The sequence below is a fragment of the Nycticebus coucang genome, chromosome 3 (assembly GCF_027406575.1).
Source record: "Nycticebus coucang isolate mNycCou1 chromosome 3, mNycCou1.pri, whole genome shotgun sequence".
In the NCBI taxonomy this organism is placed as follows: Eukaryota; Metazoa; Chordata; class Mammalia; order Primates; family Lorisidae; genus Nycticebus; species Nycticebus coucang.
Window position 1 is genome coordinate 93,102,981 of NC_069782.1, and position 20,347 is coordinate 93,123,327.

At 38.7% G+C, this 20,347-nt stretch overlaps 1 protein-coding gene across 2 annotated transcripts in view; it reads right to left on the reverse strand.

Moving 5' to 3' along the window:
* ADK (adenosine kinase) overlaps window positions 1-20,347 on the reverse strand; it is a 599,854-nt gene that overhangs the window by 226,137 nt on the left and 353,370 nt on the right. The gene's annotated exons all lie outside the window — the stretch shown is intronic.

The following is a 20,347-nucleotide window of genomic DNA, read 5'->3' on the forward strand; positions in this document are numbered from 1 at the left end:
ACATACATGACTTGGCAACTGTTTAAGATGTGATAAAGGAGAAAGGAGTCAGAAGATGATTGAGATTTTGAATCTGTTTCTACCACTCATAGGAACAGAAAAATCCTGAATAAGGCAAGGTACAGTGGCTCACACCTGTAACCCCAGCACTCTGGGAGGCTGAGGCCGGTGGATCACCTGAGCTCAGGAGTTCAAGAACAGCCTGAGCAAGAGCAAATCTCCTGTCTCTACTAAAAATAGGAAAATCAGATGGGCTGTTGTGGTGGGTGCCTATAGTCCCTGGCACCTGGAAGGTTGAGGCAGTAGGATTGCTTGACCCAGGAGTTTGAGGTTGCTGTGAGCCACGACAATGCCACAGCGCTATAGCCTGGGCATCAGAGGGAGACTGCCTCAAAAATACAAAACAAATCTGAAATTTACTGAACAATTCTTGTGTGCCAGGCACTATACTAGAAGTTTTATATATAGTAAGTCAGTTATTATTGTTTTTGTCTTATATCAAAGTCAGTGAGGTAGACACTGTTACTATTCTTATTTTATAAATAAAGTAAGAAAGATAAAGAAGTTAAAAAATGTCCCCAAGGCCACACAGTTAACATGTGAGAGAGACTGGATTCAAATCATTACAGGTATTTTGTCTATACTTCAAGCAAGACAACAGAAGAAAAGAGCAGAGAAGTTTTTGTTGGTGGAGAAGAAGGAGAGCATGAAGGACTGTGTTTTAATTTAACAAATTTTATTTTGTATTTTTTTTAAGAGAGGGGTCTTGCTATGTTGCCCAGGCTGGTCTTGAATGCTGGAGTTCAAGAGATCCTCCTGCAGGCGGCACCCGTGGCTCAGTCAGTAAGGCACCAGCCCCATATACCGAGGGTGGCGGGTTCAAACCCGGCCCTGGCCGAACTGCAACAACAAAAAAATAGCTGGGTGTTGTGGTGGGCGCCTGTAGTCCCAGCTATTCGGGAGGCTGAGCCCAGGAGCTGGAGGTTGCTGTGAGCTATGTGATGCCATGGTACTCTACTGAGGGTCATAAAGTGAAGCTCTGTCTCTACAAAAAAAAGAGATCCTCCTGCCTCAGCCTCCTGAATAGCTGGCCTATGGTTGTACACTACTGCATCAGCAAGAAGGTTATTTCGAACAACAGGGAAAGTTTGATCAGTTTTGCTTTTCAAAGAAAAGGATTTATGGAGAAACAGAAGAATGAAGAAGCCAGAGAGGGAGAATAATTAAAGCCAAAAAAAAGAAGTGATTCCTTTAAGTGGAGAAGAGCTAGCTTCTAAATGAAAGAACTAATTTTAAAACTATAAAAGCAAATTCTTTAAAAAGTTACAAAAATGTTATTGAAATACTCACTTACAAGAGACACCACTTCCATCATGCAAACTTTAAAAGTTTAAAAAGGGCAGCGCCTGTGGCTCAACGGAGTAGGACACTGGCCCCATGTGCTGGAGGTGGTGGGTTCAAACCCAGCCCTGGCCAAAAACTGCCAAAAAACAAAACAAAACATCTTTTCTCATTATTTTCAAATTTCAAATAGAATGCTATAAGAAGATTAAAAGAATTGTGTGGCTTGGAGCCACACAAGCTCAAGCAGCTAAGGCGCCAGCCACATACACGAGAGCTGGCGGGTTGGAATCTAGTCGGGGCCTGCCAAACAACAACTACAACCAAAAAATAGCTGGGCTTTGTGGCGGGCGCCTGTAGTCCCAGCTACTTGGTAGGCTGAGGCAAGAGAATCGCTTAAGCCCAGGAGTCGGGAGATTGCTGTGAGCTGCAATGCCACTGCACTCTACCCAGGGTAACAGCTTGAGGTTCTATCTCAAAAAAAATAAATAAAAGAATTGTGTGGCAGGGGTAATGTATATTGGGATTCATCTTTGAAAGGAGGATTTACTACCCTTACACATTCTGAGGTATTAAGAAAGAATTTTATGCTATAATTGTGCCACAGTACAGCACACAAAATATGGCACGTTGGCAACTGAGAAAACTGAGAAAGAAAGAAGGTTATTCTGACATTCCCCTGCCTCTCTTTGTAAGAGCTGGCCATAATAAAATTCTCTGATTCGCCTCACCTGAAAGTAGCTCATAAATCCCTTATTCAAGAGAGTTCCTAACCTGTACCTGGAGGCCAAGAAGAATCTGGACACGACTTGCTATGTTCTAATCCCGCTTTCTCCTCCCCAGTTTATTACCGTTAGACCATACACTTTTTGTCCAATCAAGTTTCTCTACGACTATCCACTTCTTTTGTCAGACTTAGCATAAAAACGCAAGTTTTCACTGAGTCTTGGGTCTTTATTTCTGAAGACTCTCATGTTAGGTAAAACTTTTTAAAATAAATTATTATACTTTTCTCTTACTAGTCTCTTTTAATATAGAGGTATTAGCCATGATCCTTGAGGTAGGTGAGAATAAACTCTTACTTTTTCTCTCCTACAATTGTCTCTTATCATGTAACATATTGCTCATGAAATTCTAATAATGTTTTTGTATTGTAATAATCTCTACTCATCATTTAACAATTCTAATCCATTAATTCTTTAACAATATTCAACTGTTCTAAAAGGCAACAAGTCTGAGTCTTAGTTATCATTATTTTTTAAATGTTTTCATCTCTTTTTTTTTAACCAAATACAATGTAACTTGCAAACTATGAGCATCCAAGCTGCTTCCTTTGCTATTTCTGTCACTTGGAGAATTAAAACGAACAGTGCATACCGTATCTCGTCTCCATAGTAATATGTATGTACTGTGCTTGCTTTTTAGCCTTCATTTAATGAGAAGAGTTTAAAGCCCCCACCCCCATTTCTCCCCAAACTGTTCCAGCATGAAATAAAAACCTCCCAGAGCTAGCATCCTGCCAGCTGTGGATTAACCACAGACAGCCATAGAATGGTCTACATAAATAGTAACCTGGTCAAATAATTAGGCTTCTCACTGACTACAGACTGAAAATTTGATCTGTGCTAAAATACATCTGATTGTAATTTAAGGTACAGAACACTATGCCCCTGGAGTCTAACTTTGGCCTCTTTCCAAATGTGTGTATGCTGTGTGTTTTATTTTAAAATGCAACACAGAAATATTGTGATATGGATAGGATAATGTCTACTTTGTTAATTTTATAAAGAATATACAAAAAAACCCATCAGCTTTTAAATTAGAAGAAAATTCACAATTTAAACTCATTCTATTTTTGAATGGTCTCATTTTTCTTTAAGTAAATATTTAGTATTTAAACAATTTGGGATTTGTGCTCTGTTAGATTGCTAAGACTGTTAAAATTGATGCCAAGCATAATTTTTCTTCCTAGATTTATAACCTTTGCTAGGCCACATGTTCCAGACTATATTATCACCAAAAATAAAAACAGTGCCATTAAAGAAAAATTTTTTTCTCACACGGAAAGTTTGCAATGACAATGGTCCAATAGTTTATACATCTACAGTTTAGAAAATACCACATATAACCAACAAAATCTTGTGCTGTTCTAATTAGGTATTTCAATCTACAGAACAGTTAACTCCGTCTATGAGAATCAAAAGCAAAGTAGATTCCTAACACCTAGAGGTTGGACACTATAATCAGAACTGAGAGTGAAGTGGGACATTTGTATGAATAACAATGGAAAACAAAACAAAAAGGCAGAGGTAGGAGGGATAAAGCAAGAGTAAAGTAGAGTTAAAAAACCATTTTAGTAGAGCCAGAATTAATGCTTGGAATTTATCCTGTTGTTGTATAACACACACAAGTTTTTGAAATTTCCATTATTCAAGGTGATAACTTGGGGTCCTTTTTTATTGTCCTCACCTAAAAACACAACTCTATTTATTATTTCCATTAACAATGTGGAAAAAAAGGTATGTATGTACACGTGTTATGTGTGTGTGCACACATGCCTCTATGTAAATTTCAGGGATTTATTACTCTTGGAAGTATAAGTCTGTATTGATTCAAAAGAAAATAAGGTGATGGAAAGTAACCATGACTACAATTATTAATTGTGAATATACAGTGATATAGAAAAAAAAGTCTTTGTTCTTGTTTAGAAAAATAATCTGGGCCGGGCTCAGTGGCTCATGCTTAAAATCCTAGCACATTTGGAGGCTAAGTTAGGAGGACTGCTTTTGCTCAGGAGTTTAAGACCAGCCCAAGTAAAGAGCAAGATTCAGTCTCTATTAAAAATGGAAAAATTAGCTGGGTATCCTGATTCATGTCAGCAGTCCCAGCTAAGCAGGAGGATCACTTGAACCCAGAGTTTGAGATTGCAGTGAGCTATGATGACACAACTGCATTCTACCCAGGAGAACAAAAGACCAGGAAAAATGTGATAAAGGGTTAATAACTTTCTTCAGACCATAAATAACTTAAAAACAGATGAAAAATGAAAAAAACATTAGGACAGGGCTGGACACAGTGGCTCAGGCCTGTAATCCCAGCACTCTGGGAGGCTGGGGTGGGTGGACTGCTTGAGCTCAGGAGTTCGAGACTAGCCTGAGCAAGAGTGAGACCCGTTTCTACTAAAAAGAAAAAACTATCTGGATGTTGTGGTGCAAGCCTCTAGTCCCAGCTATACGGGAGACTGAGGCAACAGGATTGCTTGAGCCTAAGACTTTGAGGTTGCTATGAGCTATGATGCCACAGCATCCTACCCAGGGAGTGGAGTAAGACTCATTTGTCTTAAAGAAAACAAAAAACAAACAAACAAAAAAACCATCCCAAACAAAAAAAATTAGGACAGCAATAGGTGAGTGAAGAACATGAAAGAGCATTCCTCTGAAATAGAAGTAAATGCATAGACAAATATTCCTCTCTAGCAACAATAGAAACAACATGGTAATACTCAAAGGACAAGTGAAACAAATAGAGTAGAACCTCTGTAAGTCGATCCCCCAAGGAACTATCCAAATACAGAGGTAGTCAACACAGGGAGGGGCTCAAGCCTTACTGTACTAATACATACATGTACTTTACTTTCTTCACAGCTTTTATTAGAATATCATATGAAATTATGCTTAATCAAAACACAGTAAAATCATGCACACAGTATCGTGTAAAATTAATACATTTACTGTTTTCTCATGGTTGAATCATTCTTTCTGGAAAAAAAAAAAAAGAGTAGATCTTGGTCTGTTTCTTATTTCTAAATGGAAAAAGCCCTCCCAACACTGGCTACCCCACTCAGTACTCCTGGGCATTTTACTAAAGTCCATCTGAAATGTCTCCAGCTCCATTATCAGATGCCTGACATCCTCTTCTTTTGGAGTCTCTGCAATTTCTGTGTCATCCTCACTTGCTTCTTCTACTTCGTCAACTGCTTCATGCACTTTTATGCTGGTCTGTACTTTGGTCAATATTTCTTGGAAAATTGCTTCTGGGTCAGGTTCATTACAGGTTATGGTCTCATCATCCTTTGCTATAAAACTCTCAAAATCCACTCCTTCCAATTCTGCCATGGGAGATAGATGGATGCGGACAAACCACTGTTTGTCTTGGGTTGTGACAAATCCTATTTTCTTGTAACATTTCTGTATTACTTTTGACTGAACTTTATTTCAAGCAGAATTGATCTGGGACATATCCAGAGCATTAAGCGATGTAGCATATGAAGTTACCTCCCAGGCACACCAGGATTGTGTTTTAGTGATGATCCACTGCAGAAGCTGGGCTTAGTAGTGCATTTTAAATGTGTTAATGATGTCTTGGTCATGAGATTAGATTTTTTTTTTTTTTTGAGACAGAATCTCAAGCTGTCTCTACCCTGGGTAGAGTGCCATGGCATCATAGCTTACGACAACCTCCAACTCTTGGGCTAAAGTGATCCTCTTGCCTCAGTTTTTCTATTCTTAGTAGAGACAAGGTCTTGCTCTTGCTCAGGCTGGTCTCCAACTCCTGAGCTCAAGCAATCCACCCACCTCGGCCTCCCAGAGTGCTAGGGTTACAGGAGTGAGCCACTGCGCCTGGCCTAAGAGATTAGATTTTTGAGGTCATGTTTGGAGGTAGAAATTTCAGTGTCATATTTGTGAGATGATTCACTTGTGAGTGGCCAAGACAGTTGTCTACTGTCAGTAGAATAGACCATTTCTTCCCAGTTAATACCCTCCACCTACTTTGCAAATATGGCAGCAATCATCCATGAGCATTTGTTTGATCTCCAAGTGGCATGGAAGTCTTTGGGCTTCAGGTTCTTGAATGTGTGTAGCTTGCTGATTTTTACCAATTTACCAATCAGCAAAGGCTTTTCTCTGGATGAGCTAGCACAAAGCAGAACTGTGAAAGTGCTTTGGGAAGTTTTCTCCACTTAGATTTGTCATCCTTTGTGATGAGACTTCTGTCAGGCATCGCCTTGAAAAAGACTCTGCCCTCATCCGCATTAAAGATGACCTCTTTGAAGCCCCCAGTGAAGTCCAGGAACTTTTTGATGAAGTCTTCCACAACTTCCACTGGAACTTTATTGGATTTACCACACAAAACTTTCTGAGAGATATTGTGTCACAGTTTAAATTTCTCAAGCCAACCACTTGATGCTCAGAAATCTGCCACCCCAAATTCCTATGTGAATTGTTTAACAACGTCTTAGATCGACAGCTTGGAAATTCAGGCATTAACCACTTTTATTTGTTTGAACCAGTTTAATGAGGCTTTACTGACTTCACAGAGGAAAGTTTTCCTTCTTTTCCACTATAGGTCTCCGCTTTCCTTACCATATCTCTCTAAGTACTCCTGATTATGTTTTTGGATCTAGCTAATATCAAAATGTTCAGCTCTCTTTCTTTGGATGCTGGGCTGGAAAATGTAGCATAATCTTTTTCTTCAATGTCAGTTCTTTCCTTTGGGCCATCATGTCTTCCCCCCCCGACCACCACCCGTTTATGGCCAGGGCTGGGTTCGAACCTGCCACCTCCGGCATATGGGGCCAGTGCCCTACTCTTTGAGCCACAGGTGCCACCCCAGGGCCATCATGTCTTGATTAACTGCTCAGACCAGTCCTTCGCGTTGGAAAAAATTCTTGCAAAACGTGATAAATGGGACGTGAGGCCTAATCTAACACATGGTAATAAAATACGAAAAAAGAACTTACACTAAAGAAAAATTAATACAACTATGAAGCAAAGCCCACACTTTCTACCTTTGTTTAGAGTGGACTGAGCTGCTCAAGTTATAAAGGACAAATAAATATTGTGTGTTATAGTCCAATATTGTGTATGTGTCCAAGACACAGCTTATAGAGGTGGTCAATATACAGAGGTTAGTCTTCCATTGAGTACAAGTGGTATATGAAACAATTTGAAAATACACATGAGGAAGCATAAACACATTCATATTCTTTGAACCAGTAATTCTACTTCTGAGAATCTAAGGAAAAATTTGAAACATGGAAAAACATACATTCATGAAATAAATATAATATTTATCATTTCATTGACAACCTGAAGTTACGTAAATATTGAATAACAGAAGAATAAATAGTCAAGTAAGAACTGGCAGGAAACCTGCAGTCTTAAGGCCACATGTGGCCTGCTAGGTCCTTAAGTATGGCCTTTTGACTGAATCCAAATGTTTCAGAACATAATCTTTTATAAGCTTCTAAAAAATTCTCTTTAAGTTTTTCCTAATACTTTTTTCTTTCATTTTTTTTTTTTTTTTAATTTTTTTGTGAGATAGAGTCTCACTCTGACTGCCCTGGTGTCATCATAGCTCACAGTAACCTCAAACTCTTGGTTTGAGAAATTGTCTTGCCTCAGTCTCCTGAGTAGATGGGAATACAGGAGTGTGCACAGCACGTTTTTCTATTTTTGGTAGAGACAGGGTCTTGCTCAGGCTGGTCTTGAACTCCTGAGCTCAAGAAATCTGCTGGCCTCTGCCACTCAGAGTAACAGGAAAATGAATCATTTGAAAATGCCAAAGAATAGGCTTGGTGCGTGTAGCTCAGCAGTTAGGGTGATGGCCACATACACTGGAGCTGGCGAGTTAGAACCTGGCCCAGGCCTGCCAAACAATAACAACAACAACAAAATAGCCTGGAGTTGTGGTGGGAGCCTGTAGTTCCAGCAACAAGAACAAAATAGCCTGGAATTGTAGTGGGTGTCTGTAGTCCCAGCTACTTGGGAGGCTGAGGCAACAGAATCACTTAAGCCCAGGAATTTGAGGTCGCTGTGAGCTGTGACGCCACAGCACTCTACCGAGGGCAACATAGTGAGACTCTGTCTCAAAAACAAAAAGGAAAATGCCAAAGAATAAAGTAAATTTCAATGAAATAATCCTCCCAGACTGAGTGGCAGAATTACAACATTTGCAAGTTATAAGGACTAAACTGATGGTTGCTAAGCTCATGATTTTAATTCTACCTTCCCCCAACAGACTGGTGCCATGACCATAAGAGGCTGGTTGCCATGACCATAAAAGGCTGGTTGGCAAGAGAATTTATGGGAGTCAAGTAAACCAGTCTCTTATCAGCTTTTGACAACAGCATACTGTATTTGTGTGTGAAGTAGAATGTGTGAATAGTTGTACAGTTTGATGATCTTTTTAAAATCTGTTTGCTGAACAGCCTATCATGTCAAAGACCAGGAGAATGCTGAAGGAAGAAAAGAGATTTTTTTTTTTTTTTTGCAGAGTCTCATTATGTTGCTTCTTGGTAGAGTGCTGTGGCGACATAGCTCACAGCAACCACAAACTCTTGGGCTCAAGTGATCCTCTTGCCTCAGACTCCCAAGTAGCTAGAACTACAGGTGACGGCACAACGTTGACTATTTTTAGAGATGGGGTCTCACCCTGGCTCAGGCTGGTCTCAAACCTGTGAGCTCAGGCAATCCACCCACCTCAGCCTCCCAAAGTACTCAGATTACAGTCATGAGCCACTGTGCTCAGCCTAGAAAAGAGATTTTTAAATAAAGATTGGGAACTGTGATATTATCTTGTTTTCTGCTAAACATAAGATGATTTATTTGCCTTTTTAAATTTGCTGCCTAGACTAGAATGCCATGGCATTAGCCTAGCTAACGACAACCTTAAATTTCTAGTTCAAGCAATACTCCAGCCTTAGCCTCCTGAGTAGCTGGGACTGGAGGTGTATGCCACCATGCTGGACTAATTTTCCAATTTGTTTTTAGTAGATATGGGGTCTTGCTCTTGTTCAGGCTGGTCTCCATCTCTCTTTTTTTTTGTAGAGACAGAGTCTCACTTTATGGCCCTCGGTAGAGTGCCGTGGCCTCACACAGCTCACAGCAACCTCCAACTCCTGGGCTTAAGCGATTCTCTTGCCTCAGCCTCCTGAGTAGCTGGGACTACAGGCGCCCGCCACAACGCCCGGCTATTTTTTGGTTGCAGTTCAGCCGGGGCCGGGTTTGAACCCACCACCCTGGGTATATAGGGCCGGCGCCTTACCGACTGAGCCACAGGCGCCGCCCTGGTGTCCATCTCTTAAGTTCAAGCAATTCTCCTGCCTCAGCCTCAGAGTGCTAGCATTACAGATGTGAGTCACTGAACATAGCCTGACTGCTTGCTTTTCAATGCTGCAATATCAACATTAAAGAAATTCAATGCTCATCAGCCCTGTAACACTCATAAAGACAAAAAATATTTTAAAGTAGATGGAGATCCACAAAAGGTATATTGTAGACATTAAAAGATGAAGAAGCAAAACCAAAGACAATTCTTTGAAGTAGCAATAAGACCTGGAAGTAATGCTACTGAAACAACTTGTAAAGTAGCTTACATACTTGAGATTAAAAGAGAAGCCATTCGGTGATGCAGAAATTGTGAAAATCCTTTATTGAAGTGGTAGGATGTTTAGACTTTGATAATGTTTCAAAATGCAAACAACCACCTCTTCCAAATAGAACCATAATGAATCAACAGCACGAATTAGCCTTCAACTTAACAGAACAACTTCATGTACTACTTCAAAAGGAAATGTATACTACTCAATTGCTTTGGATGAATCACCTGATATTACCGACTCAGCAGGTTTTATATCTTCATTGGGGTCATAACTGAAGATTTTCATTGCTATGAAGAGTTACATGCTTTGACAAGTGCTCTTATGAATAGAACATAGGAAATATGCACCTTCCACAACCTTTAAAATAAATGTCATGAAGTTGGACTAAATCAGTAACTGTATGTATACATGGTGCACCTTCCATGACAGGAAAACATGAAGGGTTTGTTGCACAGATAAAATAAATATTAACAGATCCAGATTCTCTCATTTGTTTTATTGTATCTTGTATCAGCAAAACCTCTGTGTAACAATACTATTTTAAGTGACACTTTGCAACAAGTTCTAAGTATTGTTAAGTATATTGGTGCAAATGCATCAGGGCATCATTGGTTTCATAACATACTAAAATTGAAGGAGAGGTATTCAGTGTGGATTTGCCATATAATTCTTAAGCGTGTAAGTTATAAATTTAATCTCCATGAAAACAGTTAAATTTTATGAAGAACAGAATCAGCAATGTGAATTATTGAAAGAAGATTTTTACAGGAATGCAGCATTTCTGCGTGATAGTATGCCAAGACAAAATGACCGGCATATTCCTTTGTAAGATAAAACTAAGTCTATATATGATATGTGGCAAAAAATCCAAGCATATAGAAACACACCAAATTGTATTAAAAAACAACACACTGTACCCCACATATGCATAAATGTATTCATGATCTACGTGTACATCACTTAATAAAAAAAAATCCAGTGTAACTTTTTTCGAAATACTGCTTCAAAAGGAAATTTTGGATGGCCATTTCCCCCAGTTAGCAAAGGTGTCACTGATGAGCATCTATGTGAATCATTTGAAGAATATGCAGCTGCTATAGATGTATTAATTGGAGAATATGATGAAAGGTTCACTGACTTTGAGAACCGTAACATTACACCCAAATTAGCATTTCAGCCTAATCGTTACCACCAACACGCCAAAAGAACTATACGTGGAATTGATTGAGTTCTCAGTGGATGATGTTTTGAAGTCATTTGTTTGATCCTCAGAAAGACCCAACTGAAATATGAAAAAATGTAGAATAACCACGCCTTCCTCAACATGCCCCATATGCTTTCTTACTTTTCAACTACTTCACCTACTAACCCAAATTAAGAAGACCTTAAGGTCACAAACGACTGATATTCGTAGAAGATAACTGAAACTATGGACCTCTATGCTGCAACCAAATATTGAAATTTTTCCCAGCAAATGAAAGCATACACAACGAAGTCATTAAAAGGTTAGTTTACTTTAAGCCTGGGTGCAGTGGATCACACCTGTAATCCTAGCACTTTGGGAGACTGAGGTGGGTGTACTGCCTCAGCTCATGTGTTTGAGACCAACCTGAGCAAGAGTGAGACCCTGTCTCCACTGAAAATGAAAACCTGAGGCAAGAGGATTGCTTGAGCACAAAAGTATGAGGTTGTTGTGAGCTTTGATGCCACAGCTCTCTACGCAGGGGGAAAAAGTGATACTCTGCTTCCCCAACCAAAAAAGGTTAACTTTAAAATTGATAATTTTTGATTTTTAAATTATTAAGTATATAGTAGTCGAGATTTTTATAAAGTAATGTACATTTTTGAGTATATCTAATTGAAGTTTCTTGAATGTAGCCTTATTTAATTATAAATAAATTAATGTGGGTTTCCAACATGAAGAGTTTCCCTCTCCTTGGCTATATACTTTAGAGCTCACTGTTGATTGCTAAAAATGTGATTAGTGTGCTCATCTTCCCTAATTATCAGAGAAATGCAAATCAAAATCACCCTGAGAGGGCAGAGCCTGTGGCTCAAAGGAGTAGGGCGGCGGCCCCATATGCAGGAGGTGGCAGGTTCAAATCCAGCCAAAAACTGCAAAAAAAAAAAATTCACCCTGAGATATCATGTAATCCCAGTGAGAATGGCCCACATCATAAAGTCTCAAAGCTGCAGCTGCTGGCATGGATGTGGAGCGAAGGGAACACTTTCACACTGCTGGTGGGACTGCAAACTAATACAACCTTTTTGGGAAGAAAGTATGGAGACTCCTCAAAGAACTCAAACTAGACCTCCCATTTGATCCTGTAATCCCATTACTAGGCATTTACCCAGAAGGAAAAAAAAAGTCCTTTTATCATAAGGACATTTGCACTAGATATTGCAGCTCAATTTACAATCGCCAAAATGTAGAAACAACCTAAAGGCCCACCAACCCAGGAATGGATTAACAAGCTGTGGTATATGTATACCATGGAATACTATTCAGCCACTAAAAAAGATAGAGACTTTACATATTTTGTATTAATCTGGATGGAGGTAGAACAGATTCTTCTCAGTAAAGCATCACAAGAATGGAGAAAACAAGAATCCAATGTACTCAATTCTAATATGAAGGCAGTAGATGATTTAATAATACAGGGAGGGGTAGGGAATGAGGGATTGAGGAGAAGGGAGAAAGGAAGAGGATGGGGGTGACATCACAGTGTATGGCATACCTCTTGAGGGTGGGACACATAATTATAAGAGGGATTTTACTTAGAGCCAGGTGCAATGGCTCACGCCTATAATCCCAGCACTCTGGGAGGCTGAGGTGGGTGGATTGCCTGAGCTCACAGGTTCAAGACCAGTCTGAGCCAGAGCGAGACCTCATCTCTAAAAACAGCTGTGGAGGGTGCCTGTATTTCCAGCTACTTGGGAGGCTGAGGCAAGAGAATAGCTTGAGCCCAAGAGTTGGAGGTTGCTATCAGCTATGACTCCGAGGCACACTACTGAGGGTTACAAAGTGAGTCTCTGAGGGACTTTATCTAACAAATGCAATTAGTGTAACATAATTCTTTGTACCCTCAATGAATCCCTAACAATAAAAAAAAAATGGGATTAATGCAACTGAGGACCCAAATTTTAAACTTTTTTAATGCAAGTTTAAACAGAGAAGCTACATGTAGATGATAAGCACAAGTAATGTGGCTTGTGGAACTGAACTTTTATTTAATTTCATGAATTTAAATATAAAAATGGTGACAGGATAAAATGTTTTTCTGCTAAAATTTTATTGTTTTTGTAGGACTACATTTCATTTTTACATTAAAAGTTTAATTACTGAATTCATTAGGCTGTGAAGGTAAAATAGGTAACACATTCCAAATAGTATGAAAATGTTAAAAATCTAATCAATAATTTTTATATAACACAGTATATAATTTTTGTTGTTGTTGTTGTTGTTGTTGCAGTTTGGCCGGGGCTGGGTTTGAACCCGCCACCCTTGGCATATGGGGCCGGCGCCCTACTCACTGAGCCACAGGTGCCGCCCCACAGTATATAATTTTTATATGATGAAAATATTTAGATATATTAAGTAAATATATTGTTAATCTATTTCTTTGTACTTCTTTTATATAGCACTAGAAAATTTTAAATTACATATGTGGCTCATATTTCTATTGAACAGCGCTGTTCTAGAGAATTTTTTTTTTTTTGGGGGTAGAGACAGAGTCTCACTTTATTGCCCTCGGTAGAGTGCCGTGGTGTCACATAGCTCACAGCAACCTCCAACTCCTGGGCTTAGATGATTCCCTTGCCTCAGCCTCCTGAGTAGCTGGGACTACAGGTGCCCACCACAACATCTGGCTAGTTTTTTTTTTTTTTTTTTTTTTTTGCAGTTTGGCTGGGGCTGGGTTTGAATCCTGGGGCCACCCTGGGTATATGGGGCCGGTGCCCTACCCACTAAGCCACAGGTGCCTCCCTATTCTAGAGAATATTTTGAAGACATTACAAATTATAATGATTAAAATTAAGCAGCAAAGAAGAAAATGTTTATGGTACACGAAGTTCAATGAAACAAAAGATATATAAATAGTGTTTGCAGTGACTACAACCTGTATTTAATCAATAGTAAAAAAAAGGACTACATCAAAAATTAAAAAGGGGTTGGGTGCAGTGGCTCACACCTGTAATCCTAACACTCTGGGAGGCCAAGGCAGGTGGATCACCTGAGCTCAGGAATTTGAGATCAGCCTGAGCAAGAGTGACACCCCGTCTCTATTAAAAAAACAAAACAAAACAACAGAAAAAACTAGCTAGGTACTGTGGTAGGTACCTACAGTCCTAGCCACAGTGAAGGCTGAGGGAAAAAAATTGCTGGAGCCAAAAGAATTGAAGTTGTTGTGAGTTATAACTCCATAGCACTCTGCCCGGGCAACAGACTGAGGCTGTGTCTCAAAAATAAATAAATAAATAAATAAATAATTTAAAAGGCCAGGTGTGGTGTCTTACCCCTGTCATCCCTAGCACTTTGGACAGCCAAGGCAGGAGGACTGTCTGAGCTCAGGAGCTCAGGACCAACCCGAGCAAAAGTGAGATCCTGTATCTACTAAAACTAGAAAAAAATTAGCCAGGCACCATGACATATACCTGTAGTTGCAGCTACTCAGAAGACTGAGGCAGGAGGATGGCTTGAGCCTAGGAGTTTGAGGTTGCAGTGAGCTGTGATGGATGATGCCACTGCATTCTACCTGGGTGACAAAGTAAGTCTGTCTCACACATAAATAAATAATTTGAAAAATGGTCAAATCTGGATAAAAACATAACTGATTTAATATTCTTTATCTTCAAAATTTGGTGATGTGATTAGAGTACTTGTCTGATTATAAAAACCTGAATACTTTTATCCTATGAGTAATTTTTGTCAGAAGAGTATATTATCACATCATCAAATTTTGAAGAGTAAAGAAAATATTATGTGGGTAGATGGCCTGTAGTCTCAGTTACTCAGGAGGCTGAGGTAGGAGGATTGCTTGAGGCCAGGAGGTTGAAGCTATAGTTCACTGTGTTTGCACATGTGACTAGCCCCTGCACTCCAGCCTAGGCAATATAGGATGAGCCTATCTCCGGGAAAAAGAAAAAAGAAAATAGTAAAAGTATTCATAATCTATGCATCCAAATGTAGTCATTTTTACTTTGGTGTATTAAATTTTATACAAACAAGACAAATTTGTAAATAGTGAAAAGCTTAATTCAATAAACAAAAATAACAGTGGGTAAGAAGCAGTTGGAAGTAAGTCTACATTACTTTTTCAATTTGACATAAGGCTCAAAAAGGAACAACTAAAAAAGCATATGAAACTAGGAAATTTAGAAAGTATATAAAACAGTATTTAGAAAAAAAGAGAAAATACAGAAGGATATGTGGGAACGTAAAAATATTTGGACTATCAGAAAGTTCCACCAACCCTAGACTAGCGCTGATGAGGGGAAGGGCTGAGACTCCCAGAGGCTTGGGTCTTAAGATCTACCACTGTTGTCTAAGGAACATAATTAGCTTGTTTTCCCTGCCATAACTTAGGTGCCATAATAACAGTAGTCAGCAAATGGGTTTGAGGGAAGAAATAAATTAGAAGACAAGAATAACAAATATAACAACCATATAGCATGTTTTCTCCCTCATAATAGTTATTACATGTTTTGTGAATCTCCCAGAAAATGTAAAATATATTTCCTTGTAGGAATGGGAGGATCAAATATGAATTATGGCAAAGCATAGTTACTATCTGGTGGTAACAAAAATAGGGGCTTTGATAACCATTAAGATAATGTATTTACAATTACAATGTTATGATATACAACATTTCATACAAGTAACGGCAACAAGATTACTAAAAGAAGAAAGCTAGAACAAATATACTAGTGAATGCTGTGAAGTCTGTGTCACCACTGACTGAATGTAATGCATCAAAAGCACAGAAGAGAATAATAATTCACCTAGATCTTCCTGCCTATGTTGTTTCTTTTGGAAACTTAAAATACAATCACCTATTCTCTATACATTTTCATCTTCTGAAGAATACATACCTGCAACCTTCAGTATACCCTGAACGAAGTCACTTTTCTTCTATCCCATATAACCCCATCAAAGAATGAATGTCAAATTAGGGGAAACATGATGGGTTTTAGGGGGACACAGAGGAGGATATTTACCACAGTTCTGCTGAAAGTGAAAGGGAATGTGATGCATCCTAGGATTCTCTTTCCAGGGGAAAAAGTCAGATGGTTGTGAATGCACATTATCATGCAGAAAAAGTAGAAATACATACATCAAACTGGGCAAGCTATATAACTTATGCTTTCATATGTTACATGTAATGTAAACACATGCAAACATTTATTTATTTTTTGCAAACCTTTATTTTTATTTTTTTGAGACAGAGTCTCATTTTGTTGCCTTCTGTAGAGTGTTGTGGCATCACAGCTCACAGCAACCGCCAGCTCTTGGGATTAGGTGATTCTCTTGCCTCAGCCTCCCAAGTAGCTGGGACTACAGGTGCCTGCCACAATGCTTGGCTATTTTTTGTCGCAGTTGGCCGGGGCCGGGTTTGAACCCGCCACCCTCGGGTATATGGGGCTGGGGCCCTTCTCACTGAGCAACAGGCACCTCCCACATGCAAACATTTAAAGCAATACAATATAGTGTTCAAGGATACATACAAACGTATGTATGTATCGAACACATAGAATCTCATGCGAAGGGGAATTATATTAGGGATCAGGAATGAAGTGAAAAATAAAACCAAGGGAGTTATGCTTAAGTCAAATGATGATAATTTGATAGCACCTAAGAAGAATTAATTCTCTACAGTTTAAACAAACCAGCACATTTACTTTTAACAGTTTTGCCAATCTATCTACTTATTGACTGCGATTCTGGGCAACACAAGTTTGTTGGTCTTATTGCTTTCATCTGTAAAATGGGAATAATGATACCTCTCAAGACAGTTGTGAGAATTAATTGAGTGCTTAATACAGTGCCTGGCATGTATTATGCATTCCATATATATTTACACTCTATTAATATTATTACTATATTAATAATAAGAATGTTAGAAAGCCTTCCTCTCTCCCAGGAATGGTAAACTTCTATCTTACAGCTGTTACTTAAAATGCTTAACAAAAGTACGCTTTTTAACTCCCATGTATAGTTTTGGTATTTCCTTTGAATTTCAAATACATAAAACAAAATCCATCATTCCCTTTCTAAAAGCTATCCCTGCCTCCTCTCTCTCCTTGATTTAATCATCCTATATCCTGCTGACAGATTAATCACCCTAATCATTCTTCTTTTCCTAGTAAATTAAATCCAAATGCCTCACACCCCAGCATTCAAAGCTTTCCACAATAGTTCTCCAACTCACATAGTAAGCCAGCTGTAATCTCCATTACTCCACAACATATGTCCTTGCTTCAATCATGCAGAATGATTTGCTTCCCCCAAATAAAGCTGAGTCTTTACGTTGTTCCCTCTATCTAAAATGTCCACTACCTCTACCTGTTAAAATTTACCACCACATTAATGCTTACTTAATATCTATCTTCTATCTCACAAAACCTTTATTTTCATCAATAAAGTTCTCACTCCTCTTTGACTCTCCATAATACGTAGTATTATGAAACAAATAACTGAGGGTATTTATTTTACTTAATACTTATAAGCAACTTGGACTTCTTTTACCACCCTTACTTGCCTGTGTAACCTGTAAGTCAGGAGCACTTCTTACGTTTTTTGTTTGATATAGCATAAAACACAATGTACAGATAATTTAAACATATTTGATAATTTTTTTTTTCTTTTTGGTTGCAGTTTTTGGCTGGGGCCAGGTTTGAACCAGCTGCCTTTGGTATATGGGACCGGCGCTCTACTCCTTGAGCCACAGGTGCTACCCATATTTGATAAATTTTTAAGGAGACTCCAATAAATTGCCATGACACAAAAATGCTATTTGGGTAAAAAGAAAGACTGCTATATTTTCACATGCTTATAGAAAAGTATTTTCACTTTAAGGTTACACTCTAATTCAGAGGATCTGAAACTCTCAGTTCAGCGTTTTCAGTGTTTTTGTTATTTTGTCACGGTATGCTAACAAATGCCTAACAGTTCTGTTCTTTTTTTTTTTTTTCTTTATTGTTGAGGATTTCTTGAGACAGAGAACCAGGTAAAGTCTCTCAATAGTTATATTTTTTAGCAATTAAGTCTGAACAACTTAATAAGTACTATCTTTGTGACTTAATGCCCAGTTTGAAAAGATAATACATACAAATTTTAAACAAACTTTTTTTATTTCATTGAAATTGCACCTGTAATCCCAGCTGTCTGAGAGGCCAAGGTGGTGGACTACATGAGCTCAGGAGCCTGAGCAAGACTGAGACCCCTTCTCTACTAAAATCAGAAAAACTAGCCTGGCATTGTGGTGGGTGTTTGTAGTCTCAGCTACTGGGGAGGCTGAGGCAAAAAGATAACTTGAGCCTAGGAGTTTGAAGTTGCTGTGGGCCAGGATGCTATTGCACTCTACCCAGGGCAATGGTGAGACTCTGTCTCAAAAAAAAAAAAAAAAAGAGAGAGAGAGAGAGACACACATGAGCGGAGAGGAGAGGGGAGGGGAGGAGAGGGAAGAGAAGAGAAGGAAGAAAAAGTAACCACACTGTAGTTGACCAAGCAACATTAGTTGAGCTGCGTTGGTATATTTAATTTTTTTTTCAATAAATATATTATTATTTTTTAGGGGGATTTGGGACAATTTGAAAAACTTTCAAGCAAACCACAAAGCCTAGAAATATTTTTAAAAATTAAATAAATATTTAGGGGTGGGTGTGGTGTTTTATGCCTGTAATGCTAGCACTCTAGGAGGCTGAGGCAGATGCATTGCTTGAGCTCAGGAGTTTGAGACCAGCCTGAGCAAGAGCGAGAACCCATCTCTACTAAAAACAGAAAAAACCAGCTGGGCATTGTGGCAGGCACTTGTAATCCCAGCTACTTAGGAGGCTGAGGCAAGAGGATCTTCTGAGCCCAAGAGTTTGAAGTTGCCGTGAGCTATGACACCAGTACATTTTAGCCTGGGCAACAGAGTGAGACTGTCTCAAAAACAAACAAACAAACACCTAGGTATGTCATGAATGTGTAAAATAGATTACTCAGTTTTGTCAATTACTACCATAAAACTTCAAAAATCAACTATAAAAAGTTAAAATTTATAAAAACTTACATGTACAAACACGGACTAAACATGGCACCCCTTGTAGTGCAGAAAAATCTAAGCAAATGTGAAGGTGCAGAATTAAATCATAACTGCATAAAACTAACTATACTATATACAATGCTACATTAAAAATTTTGTAGCTACCTCCTGTTCTTACTGTGGTGAGCTTGAATAACCACATAAAACTCTCCGTGAAGCTGATCATCTCCATGTGAACAGTTCCTCTCTCTAGTAAATGGCATATTGCAGTAAAAAGTGAACTCTTGTGGTTCTCTCATATTTTTCACTGTGTTTAGTGAAATGCTGTAAGCCTGGAGTAATACCATGGGACTCATATGAAGTGCAACCAGTGATGCTAGAAGTATTCCTAAGAAGCAGAGAAAAGCAATGACATTCTAAGAAAAAGTTAAATTGATTAATCTGTTCTGTAGACTGAGGCCTGTGACTATGGATGCCCACCATTTCAAGATAAATGAATCTAGTATAAGCATCATTGTTTACCAAAAAAAGCAAAATCTGTAGACTCATTGCTGCAGCTGTGACAGCAGGCATGAAAATGTTGCACTTTTTGTGAAGTATCTTTTTATCTTGTACTGAAAATGCAGCTTTAATAGGGGTAAAGAATTGCTATAAGAAAAGCATACCTGTACACTCTAAAATGATTTGAGAAAAATTAAAATCATTATATATATAATAACTTAAAACACAAGGAAATTGAAAGATCTAAAGTTGGAGAATTTTTTTTCCCTTTTTTTTTTTATTAAATCATAGCCGTGTACATTGATATGATCATGGGGCATCATTCACTAGCTTCACAGACCGTTTACCAAGTTTCACATATACCCTTATAAGACGCACCGCTGGTGTAATCCCACCAATCCCCTTCCCTCTACCCACCTCCCTCCTCCCTCTCCTCCCTTTCCCCCTTTCCCCTATTCTTAGGTTGTAACTGGGTTATAGCTTTCATGTGAAAACTAAATTGGTTTCATAGTAGGGCTGAGTACATTGGGTACTTTTTCTTCCATTCTTGAGATACTTTACTAACTAAAGTTGGAGAATTTAATGCCAGTAAAGGATGGTTTGATGATTTTAGAAAGAGGTTTGGCTTAAAAAGTGTCAAGATAACAGGAGAAGAAGCTTCTGCTGAGCAAGAGGCATTCCTGGAAGCCATTAAAAAAAAAATCATTGATGCTTGGGAGGCTGAGGCAAGAGAATCGCGTAAGCCCAAGAGTTAGAGGTTGCTGTAAGCCGTGTGACGCCACGGCACTCTACCGAGGGCGGTACAGTGAGACTCTGTCTCTACAAAAAAAAAAAAAATCATTGAGGAGAAAGGATACCTGCCTGAACAGAAAAAAGT